Source organism: Polypterus senegalus, chromosome 17 (genome assembly GCF_016835505.1).
Source record: "Polypterus senegalus isolate Bchr_013 chromosome 17, ASM1683550v1, whole genome shotgun sequence".
Lineage (NCBI taxonomy): Eukaryota > Metazoa > Chordata > Cladistia > Polypteriformes > Polypteridae > Polypterus > Polypterus senegalus.
In genome coordinates, this window is record NC_053170.1 from 14437672 (window position 1) to 14450067 (window position 12396).

Sequence of the window (12396 nt, forward strand, 5' to 3'; positions counted from 1 at the left end):
GATTCGAACCAAATCGCTAAGCCAAAACCAAGAGCTGTTTAGAAACCACAAGTACAGTGGGATGGTGGAGAGGTGGTGGGGTAGGGTGGGGGGCCGCAATCATGGACGAAGACCCAGGAGTGACACCAGCTTGAACAGCTTTACATTAAAGGTGTAACATCCAGGGGTGTGGGACCCACCTCCTAGCAACAGCTACCCAAAATGGCATCTTGGGAATTCCTAAACAGACAGGCCCATAACACAATTTTCATAACGTCTGTCTGTGTGCGCCACCACAATGGGTTTGAAATAAAGCAATCAAGATGGGACTGAAGTGTAGACTTTAAGGGTTTAACAAAAATATTGTATGAGCCGCTTAGGAATGACAGCCGTTTTTTCAGCATAGCCCCCCATTTCCATGGGCTCAAAAGAAAAAGGACATTTGACTGACAAGGTGTTCCATAACCAGGTGGCAGCAGGTCTGTCATTGTTTCATTAACTATTTAGCAGCTAGAAGGTCTGGAGTTGTCACCGTGAACTCTCGATATGAGATCTAAAGAGCTGTCCATGCAAGTAAAAACATAAAAACAGGCCATCATTAGGCTGAGAAAACAAAACCAACCCTTCAGAGAGAAGCAGAAACACCAGGAGTGGTCAAATCGACCATTTGGCAGATTCTTAAAAAGAAGGAACACACAGGTGAGCTCAGCAACCCCAGAAGGTTTGGACAATCATGGAAGGCAACTGTGCGGGGTGATCACAGAATTCTGTCCTCGGTGAAGAAGACCCCCCTTCACAACATTTAGCCAAACCAAGAACCTTCTCCGGGAGGCCGACCTATCACTGCCAACATCTACAATTAAGAGAAGACATCATGAAAGTAAAGACAGAGGCTTTATCACAAAGTGCACACCACTGGAACGCCTCAAGCATAGGAAAAAAAAGCCAAAAACCAGTTCAGTTTTGGAATAATTAAAAATGAAACTAAGCTCAATATGTGTCAGAATAATAGAAAGAGAAGAGAAGGAATGGCTCCTGATCAGATGAGTATCACGTTATCTGTGAAACATGGAGGAGGCCGTGTCATGGTCTGATCATACATGCCTGCCAATGGAAGTCAGCCACTGGTGTGTGTAGATAGATAGATAGATAGATAGATAGATAGATAGATAGATAGATAGATAGATATGAAAGGCACTATATGATAGATAGATAGATAGATAGATAGATAGATAGATAGATAGATAGATAGATAGGAAAGGCACTATATGATAGATAGATAGATAGATAGATAGATAGATAGATAGATAGATAGATAGATAGATAGATAGATAGATAGGAAAGGCACTATATGATAGATAGATAGATAGATAGATAGATAGATAGATAGATAGATAGATAGATAGATAGGAAAGGCACTATATGATAGATAGATAGATAGATAGATAGATAGATAGATAGATAGATAGATAGATAGATAGATAGATAGGAAAGGCACTATATGATAGATAGATAGATAGATAGATAGATAGATAGATAGATAGATAGGAAAGGCACTATATGATAGATAGATAGATAGATAGATAGATAGATAGATAGATAGATAGATAGATAGATATGAAAGGCACTATATGATAGATAGATAGATAGATAGATAGATAGATAGATAGATAGATAGATAGATAGATGTGAAAGGCACTATATGATAGATAGATAGATAGATAGATAGATAGATAGATAGATAGATAGATAGGAAAGGCACCTCCGGTGATCATGGGGTCCATGAGAGGCCTGGTCCTCCTAAAATCCACCACCAGCTCCTTGGTTTTGCTGGTGTTCAGTTGTAGGTGGTTTGAGTCGCACCATTTAACAAAGTCCTTGATAAGGTTCCTATACTCCTCCTCCTGCCCACTCCTGATGCAGCCCATGATAGCAGTGTCGTCAGCGAACTGTTGCACGTGGCAGGACTCCAAGTTGTATTGGAGGTCCGATGTATGTTGGCTGAACAAGACCAGAGAAAGTACAGTCACCTGCAGTGCTCCTGTGCTCCTGACCACAATGTCAGACCTGCAGTTCCCGAGACGCACATACTGAGGTCTGTCTGTAAGATAGTCCACAATCCATGCCACCAGGTGTGAGTCTACTCCCATCTCTGTCAGCTTGTCCCTACGGAGCAGAGGTTGGATGGTGTTGAAGGAAGCTAGAGAAGTCCAGTCATGATGACATGACTGCTGGCAGAAGTAGCAGGATGTTGGAAATGTTAAGGGAGACATTGAAGACAGAGAAAGGCCTCAGGAATCCGAAGTAAATGGCCCAGTCAGGTAGCTGACAGTACGTGGGTGAGATGTTAGGATAACCTTAGCTAATAGCCAACCAAACGAGCGTAAAGAAGTGAAGGATCAGCTCTCGTTTGTCAGAGTTGAATGAGGATGAATTCTAAAGTTTTCAGGGTGCTGTAGTGTCTGCTCAGAGTCAGACAAACACTGCAAAACTGATAGGACAACACTTCACAGTACAGATGGTCAATGAGCCAAAACATACTGTGACAGCAAACCAGGGGCTTTTCAACACAAAGACGTGGAATATTCTTCAATGGCCAAGTCAACCAATTGACCTCAACTCAAGTGGACATGCAGTTCACCTGCTGAAGACAAAACTGATGGCAAAAAGTCCAACAAACAAGCAGTACCTTGAAGACAGCCACAGTAAAGGCCTGGCAAAGCCTCAGTAGGGTGGAAACCCAGCGCTTGGAGATGGCCGAGGGATCGGAGTTCAGGCAGTCATCGACTGGAAAGGAGTTTCAACCAAATATGAAACATGATCATTCTATTTATGATTATGTTAAATTGTCCAGATATTTTTGAGCCCCTGAAAATAGGGGGGGTGTGTATAAAAATGGCTGTCACTCTTAAATGGCTCCTAAAATATGTTTGTTAAATCCCTTGAATTAAAGCTGAATGTCTACACTTCAATTACACAATGATTGCTTTGTTTCAGATCCTTTGTGGTGGCGCCTGTTAACAACTGAAGGTGGAGCGCCAGCTCCTGAAACACCCGACACAAAGGCTTGGATACAAGTTTCAAAGAACAAAGAGAGTTCTTATTGTAAGGAAAACTCTTCCCCAAACGTTTCTCACCACAGCCACAAGTGCAGTTGAGCACAACAGCGAGCACACAGCAATACTTTTGTTCTCTCTCTATCTCACTCTCTTTCTCGGTCAAAGCCTCCTCCACTCCTCCACGTAAGCTTCGTCCTCCTTCCTTCCGACGCTGGCTCACAGAACAGTGGCTGGCAGCTCCTTTTATGTCCCACCAAGAAGCACTATCGCTGTATCGCTGTCTCGCTGTCCTGAAGCTTGTCCAACTGAGGCAATCAAGTATAGGACCCCAGTCTCTGCAGCACCTCCTGGGATCATCCAGGAACTCAACAAGGATGAGCCGATAAACTCCAAGTCCCATGATGCCTTGTGGGAAAACGTGGCAGTGCAGCAGCCCAGGAGAGGTTGGCATATAGCAGTCTGGGGAAGATATTCCTTCCATCTTGAAGGTGTCCCGGCCGGGTAAGAACATCCAGCTGTCCCTCACAGGCTGAAACACCTAAACCTAATAATTTGAAGGATTGTCCATACTTGTGGCTCTGGATGAGCTTTTGGGACAGTTTTAGTTGTTAGCCAAACATAACTACTGTAGTTTGATGAACTGAATGTTCTTTTCTCGTTTGTTATATTTTTTATTTTTATGTTAAGTTATGCAATGTTTGCTCTGAGGATGTTGATGGAGAAGTTTAGAGAAGGCCAGAAGGAGTGGCCTGGAGAAAGCATATGACAGGGTGCCTCGAGAGGAGCTGTGGTATTGTATGAGGAAGTCGGGAGTGGCAGAGACGTACGTACGAGTTGTACAGGATATGTACGAGGGAAGTGTGACTGCAGTGAGGTCTGCGGTAGGAGTGACGGAGGTGAGATTACATCAGGGGTCGGCTCTGAGCCCTTTCTTATTTGCAATGGTGATGGACAGGTTGACTGACGAGATTAGACAGGAGTCCCCGTGGACTATGATGTTTGGTGATGACACTGTGATCTGTAGCAGGTTGAGGAGACCCTGGAGAGGTGGAGATCTGCTCTAGAGAGAAGAGGAATGAAGGTCAGTAGGAACACCACGACAGAATACATGTGTGTGAATGAGAGGGAGGTCAGTGAAATGGTGAGGATGCAGGGAGTAGAGTTGGCGAAGATGGATAAGTTTAAATACTTGAGATCAACAGTACAGAGTAATGGGGATTGTGGCAGAGAGGTGAAGAAGAGAGTGCAGGCAGGGTGGAGAAGAGTGTCAGGAGTGATCTGTGACAGACGGGTATCAATAAGAGTGAAAGGGAAGGTCTACAGGACGGTAGTGAGACCAGCTATGTTATATGAGCTGGAGACTGTGGCACTGACCAGAAAGCAGGAGACAGAGCTGGAGGTAGCAGAGTTAAAGATGTTAAGATTTGCATTGGGTGTGACGAGGATGGACAGGATTAGAAATGAGGACATTAGAGGGTCAGCTCTGGTTGGACGGTTTGGAGACAAAGTCAGAGAGGCGAGATTGCATTGGTTTGGACATGTGCAGAGGAGAGATGCTGGGTATATTGGGAGAAGGATGCTAAGGATAGAGTAGCCAGGGAAGAGGAAACGAGGAAGGCCTAAGAGAAGGTTTATGGATGTGGTGAGAGAGGACATTCAGGTGATGGGGGTGACAGAACAAGATGAAGAGGACAGAAAGATATGGAAGAAGATGACCTGCTGTGGCGACCCCTAACGGGAGCAGCCGAAAGAAGAAGAAGAAGAAGAAGAAGATGTTATGTTTCCATTCTTACCAAACTCATGAAGTGACCTCAAGTGACTCCATGATATTGCTTTGCTCACATTGTACAGATTGGATAGCAATTTCAGGATCATACGACACTTTACTGGTCATGTCAGGAATTGATATTTGAAAAACCAACTTCTTCATTCAGTTCAGAAATATGTTTGTTAGGAGTCCATGGAATGAGAAGCTAGTAGCCCTGAAAACCTGGAGTACAAGTTCTGTAGACCTGGAGTTGTGCTGATTTACATTTCAAGTTGTTTGCTAAAATCATTTCTTCATTTCCTTAGCTCGCGTCTTGTAGTTCAGGGACACAGGGAGCTAACGCTCGGTGCTTTATTAAATCCGTTTTGATGCTGTCCCCATGTCCCCGTGACCACATACGGCCTGCAGCATGTCTTTGGCTTTGTAAATGTGAGTAACGTTGTTGAATTGTAATTCACAGGGCTGTGCGATTCATTTTATGAACTCTGTGTAAATTAGATTCTTCTTAACAACGTATTCATGTGTGTATTCGGGTTGAATGTGACTGTCGTTGCTTCTCTATGAGTCACTCTACTAGAATGAACCCAACTGACATGGCTGCTGCTTTATTTATTTATCCTCCTTATAAAGGTGCATGAAGAGCCGTGCGTCTGAGCAGGTCATCGGTAACATGAGGGCCTGCAGGGTATGTTCCAGCGCCCATCCCACACGCATCAATCACACTTTAAACACAATTCTGAGATGACTCAGCAATCATGTGGTGGGCAGAAGAACAAATTCAAACGTCTTGTTCGGATTTTTGATCCTCCTGGAAGCAGGCGCCTGCAGTTCGACATCAGCGAAGCCAAGAAGGTGTTAGAAATGTGAGAAAGAGCACGGCTTCCCCAACTCCTGGCTTCATCCAGGGAAAAGAAGGTGAGGAGGCTCTTTTGTGTAACCTTCCTGGACAGAAGGCCTTTAGTGACCTCTTGGGCACGGCCATCAGCAGTGTGTTTGTCTGCGGAGAAAGCGTTGACCTCGACGAGAGGTTTACTTACCTCAGCAGTGACATTCATGTCCCTAGTCAGTCAGTAGATGGATTATGAGAGCATGGGGGGTCATGAGGTCGCTGAAGAGAGGTGTGTGGCTCTCCTGATATCTGCAAAAAGACGAAGGTCCGACTCTTTAGAGTCCTGGTGCTTCCTGTCCTGCTATGTGGTCGTGAGACATCCCAGTGACCTGAGATGAAGACTGGACTTCCTTGTGTTTCTTCGGAGTGTCCTTGGGTCCCGCTGTTTGAGTTTGTGTTGCTCATGGAGTCCCAAATGAGACACATGACCTGCATAGTGATGGAGCTTCAGTTACTGCACTACAGCCATGTGGCGCGATTCCTCGATCGTGATCCGGCTCACAGGACCCTTATTATTGACGACCCAAGTGGCTGGATCAGGCCAATGGGATGCCCATGTAACACTTGGCTGCAGCAGACAGGTGGTCATTTCTGGAGGGTGCGAGTGGACTGCGTGTCTGCCTGTGGGTTTGCCAACCACGATCCTGAGCTGTTTCGTCGTGTGGTGGATGCAGCAATGCGCTGTGCCAGTCCGTGCTTCCCAACCTGACCTGACCTGACAGAAATCCGGAAAAGGCTACAGATGTTGAAGCCACTAACAAAAGGGGCACGAATTCCCCAAGGAAGCACAGGTCCCTTGGTGTCTAACGGATCATTTCTGCCTGTAGTCTAACAGCCTTTTACACAGTAGTGTTTTGTAGCAGGAGATGCCAACGTCCATCCATTCCATCAATCCCTCCATTTTCCAAACCCACTTATCCTGAGCAAAGTTGCAGGGAAGTCAGTGCATATCCCAGCAAGCATCAGACACAAAGCAGAAACAATCCCTGGTCCATCACAGGGTGCATACGCTCGCACACAAACACACACTGGCAACGCCAGCTCACCTCACCTGCAAGTCTTACCTGTAAGGACGAGGGACAACAAGCAAACTCCACACCACGACGCACAACCCAGTCTCCTTGTTGCCAGGCAGCAGCAACATCACGTTTTTGGTATACTTTATTAATAACCAAGTGGAAATTGTCTTTGCACGTGTCCTTTAGAGGTCAGAGCACAGTGTCAGCCATTGTAGAGCACCCTGGAGCAATTTTCAGGTTAAGGGCACAATGGAGTAGCATCTCTTCTGGCAGTAACTGGATTTGAACTTAGAACCCTTCCAGATACCCGCACAGATCCTTAGCCACAGAGCCACCACTCTACCCTAATTAATACCAAATAAATTCCAGGACGACTGCCTCTATTTCTGGGATAATTCCAGTGTGGATTATCTGGAGGATCAGAAAGGATGATAGCTGTGCTCGGGTCACGTGCTCTCGGAGAGGCGGTAAAGTGCAGTTGTCGAGATGGAAATATAACGTGAACACTCAACGAATTTGCAATCGCGACTCAGACAATTCAGACAAAGCAAAGCTGCCCATATTTTCCCAGTTGTGACTTAGTGCTGAGCTTTCACCTTAGTCAAAAGTTTAAAAGAAAACATATAACCTGGTCAGGCCAAAATGCCATTTATTTGGTCAAAATGCATTTGAAGCAAAGTGATACATATTCCGTACCTTTATTTTGCTCTTTAGTTCTACAAAAATGCCCATTTATCTTTACATGCCTTCCAACTACAATCAAAAGCAATTTCACATTTCAACGATGAGCCCGACCTGAAACCCATGTGAACACAATGAAGGTGAAATATCACAACTCGCAGCTCCGAATAGTCTGAGAGTGCGAGAACACAGCACTAGACCGCTGGCTCTTCTGGTCTGCTCAATGTCTCACTCCCTCTGCATGACACCCTGCTCAGCCAATGGGAAACCTTCCATGGGGCTCTTTATCATATCAACTTGCATCAGAAGGCACAGCATAGTCTCCATCTAAACAATGTTTTCTTCTGCTTTAATATGTTGATCTTAAATAAGCTATTCACGTATTTAGCTTTTCAGAACTTAGTACAGTAATTAGATGTATCTGACTGCTGTTAATATTTGGATTCATAAACTACTCACCTGTAGTGACCTGTAGGGGTGCTGCTGTGCCATCCCTGAACTAAAATATCCAAGGAGATTAAAAGATGGATAGATAGATAGATAGATAGATAGATAGACAGATAGATAGATAGATAGATAGATAGATAGATAATGAAAGGCACTATATAATAGATAGATAGATAGATAGATAGATAGATAGATAGATAGATAGATAGATAGATAGATAGATAGATAATGAAAGGCACTATATAATAGATAGATAGATAGATAGATAGATAGATAGATAGATAGATAGATAGATAATGAAAGGCACTATATGACATAGATAGATAGATAGATAGATAGATAGATAGATAGATAGATAGATAGATAGATAATGAAAGGCACTATATAATAGATAGATAGATAGATAGATAGATAGATAGATAGATAGATAGATAGATAGATAGATAATGAAAGGCACTATATGACATAGATAGATAGATAGATAGATAGATAGATAGATAGATAGATAGATAGATAGATAGATAGATAATGAAAGGCACTATATGACATAGATAGATAGATAGATAGATAGATAGATAGATAGATAGATAGATAGATAGATAATGAAAGGCACTATATGACATAGATAGATAGATAGATAGATAGATAATGAAAGGCACTATATAATAGATAGATAGATAGATAGATAGATAGATAGATAGATAGATAGATAGATAGATAGATAATGAAAGGCACTATATAATAGATAGATAGATAGATAGATAGATAGATAGATAGATAGATAGATAGATAGATAGATAGATAGATAGATAGATAGATAGATAGATAGATAGATAGATAAAGGCAGATAGATAATGAAAGGCACTATATGACATAGATAGATAGATAGATAGATAGATAGATAGATAGATAGATAGATAGATAGATAGATAATGAAAGGCACTATATAATAGATAGATAGATAGATAGATAGATAGATAGATAGATAGATAGATAGATAGATAGATAGATAGATAGATAATGAAAGGCACTATCTATGTGAATGGTTGAATGATGTATTCAATATTTACATGAACAATTCTACAATGTATGTGATATTATAAAAGATTGTTTGTTCATTATTGTAACTTAGATTAACCCTATTTTAAGACAATTGTATATATCTTCTTCTTCTATTCCCTTTTTTACATGGGATGACTATTTTTAACTAGACTTTATAAGTGCTGTTATTTCCAAGGGGTTCACATACTTCTTCTTGCCACTGTAGTGCTGCCAGAATAGGCATTGGCTCCCTGAAACCTTAAACTGGATAAACTGGCCAGAAAAAGAATGGATGAATTGATGGGTTGGGATAACTGATGACATTTTGTTTTTCAGTTGTGTTATACCTTAAAACTGAATCTTTATTATAACAAAAATCCAAATATTCACAATGTCACATTGTGTCACAAACTTCCAATGTCACATTTGTCAAGTCTTGCTATTCTCAGTCAGTCAGTCACGGTGGTCTGCTGGAGCCAATCCCAGCCAGCACTGGGTGCAAGGCAGGAACAAACCCCGGGCAGGGCGCACACACACACACACACAAAGCACACACTAGGGACAGTTTCGGATCGCCAGTGCACCTAACCTGCATGTCTTTGGACTGTGAGAGGAAACCCACGCAGACAACATGCAAACTCCACGCAGGGAGGACCTGGGAAGCGAACCTGGTTCACCTAACTGGCGAGGCAGCAGCGCTACCCACCGTGCCACCCCTTTGCTATTCTCATCCCATTATCAAATCCAATTGAAGGTCACAGGGACCCAAAGCCTATCCTGTCAGCACTGGGCACATGACAATAAATACCCTTGACAGTCCATCACACGGTCCTCTCTCATACCCACACTCACACAGGACTGGTTTTTTAAGTAAAACATAATGGCTGTTAATATTTTAATCAAGTAATATGGAGTAGTGTAGAAAGCTTTCTTATGCAGTTCAGTGTTTTCAGGCCAGATGGACTGGTAAATTTGTATACATACACACTCACACACTCACTTATATATATATACTGTATATGTATATATAAATGTAATGTATTATTATTATTATTATTATTATATATATATATAAATGTATGAATGGAAGTGGAGGTCTGTGATACGGTTTGCATATTTGAACGTTGCAATGCCGTCAGGAGGAAACACCCACGGTCTCTGATTTACACACACACAAATTCCACCAGACACACATTTAACTGGGACATTGTGAAAGTAAAGTTCAAGGCCAATACTAATGGTGCCAGAGAGCTGGCTGAATCATGGCTCTCTAATGAAAACACCATTAACAAACACTGGGACTTGAACCCAGCATATACAGGCTTAAAAGAAGACCAACATCTTCCGAAATCCCCCCCCCTTACAACCTCCCCCTTCACCCCCAGCCTTCACCTACTATATATTGCCTTTTATTCCTGTATGTCTAATCACACTGCACAACAAAGATTTTGCTTCTTCAACACTGTTGGGTGTTTCTTAGAGATTTTTGGGTGCTGATCACGAATATCACATCAAGACCAAAGCCCATCACGTACCGTTTCAGAGAATTGTCATGATTTTTTCCTTCTATTTGTATCCAAACATTTTCGCTCCCGTAAGTGACTTCTCAACAACGGATTGTGCAGCCTGGGCATGTCCTGGGCATCGGGCAAGTTGGAAGCTGTTCTGTGGAAGTTGACATCCTGGCCAGGTGTGAACGAGCTTGACGCTGTCTCAGCCTGCTATAAAGGTGGCCTGCGTACACCGATGCTGCTCATTTGGTTAATATAGATAGTCAGTGTGTATGTAGAGTATCAGTATAGTAAAGTGTAGTATCTGGAGCAATATAACAGTAAGTAAGCTTGATGCTATAGACGTTAAGGTATCGGGCGATATGTCTCGTCAATGTCGTCACAGCCGCGATACATTCTGCTATATCTGTAGCGAATATACACTTGCGCCTCAGAGACGTTGGATGACTGCTCTTGTGAAGAAAGCTCATCTTCTGTATTTCGGCTGAAAAACTGGTGATCAAGACAAGGAATGGGTGCCTCAGAGTTGCTGTGCGACATGTGTTGTCAGTCTGAGAGCCTGGCTCAGAGGCACTCGATAGACGATGCCGTTTGCTGTTCCGATGATATGGCGAGAGCAGAAAGACCATGTGACGAACTTCTGTTTGACTAATGTGTTTAGTTTCTCTGCCAAAAACAAGAAGTCGATTGAATATCCTAATCTGCCTTCAGCAATGAGACCCGTGCCACATGACGACAGCCTTCCAATTCCGAAACCACCAGAGGATTGGACTTTAGACGAACCAGATGAAGAAACTGCAATGCAGGGTACTGACGGTGACATTGACCCGTGCTCATCAGGCAATCCACATCTGATAACACAGTCCGAATTGAACGATTTGGTCAGAGATTTGGGTCTGTCAAAAGCAAAAGCTGAGCTGCTGGGTTTGAGACTGCAGGAATGGTGTTTGCTATCAGCAGGTAAGAAAATGTCTGTGTTTCAAGGCCGACATCATCATATAACCAAACGTTTTGGCACAAGTCTCTGTTTTTGTTGTGACATTGAAGGATTGTTCTCGGCCTTGAGTTGTGCTCACAACCCTTCATTGATTCGTTAATGTTAAGCCTGAAAGCTGTTCTGCTACACAACAGCAATGTTCATCCTTCAGTACCTGTTGGCTATGCATCACACATGAAAGAAACGTATGAGAATATGGAACTGTTGCTGAAGCACGTCCAGTATTGCAGGTACAACTGGAATATCTGTGGAGATCTTAAAGTCGTTGGTTTGTTACTAGGACTGCAGCTCGGCAACACAAAGTACTGTTGTTTCATCTGTGAATGGGACAGCCGTGCCAAAGAGTCGCACTATTCTCAACGGAACTGGCCACTCTGTAAAAAGTTAGTTCCAGGACAGAAAAATGTGGCACATGAATCGCTTGTCGACCCAGCAAAGATATTTTAGCCTCCTCTTCACATAAAACTGGGACTCATGAAGAATTTCGTGGAAGCGCTGAACAAGGAAAGCAAAGGTTTTCGTTATTTAAGGCAAAAGTTCCCAAGAATAACTGACGCCAAAATCAAAGAGGGCATTTTTGTTGGCCCCCAGATCAGACATGTTATGAGTGACAAGCGGTTTGAAGATCTGTTATTTGCCTGGAAAGCCTTCAAAGACATTGTTGACAATTTTCTGGGCAATTACAGAACCCTAAACTCCATTCAGCTGGTAGACAAACTTCTCAAAGCATACAAGACAATGAAGTGCAACATGTCACTTAAGATTCATTTCCTCCACTCACACTTGGGCTCCTTCCCAACAAATCTCGGTGCTGTCAGTGACGAACACGTGAAAGGTTTTACCAGGACATTGCTACGATGGAGAGACGATACCAGGGCAACTGGAATCCATCAATGCTCGCTGACTACTGTTGGACACTGCAACGTGATGCCACAGACATTGAATACAAAAGAAAATCAGGAGCAAAACACTTTTAATTCTGTTGAATTCAATAGCTTATGCGAA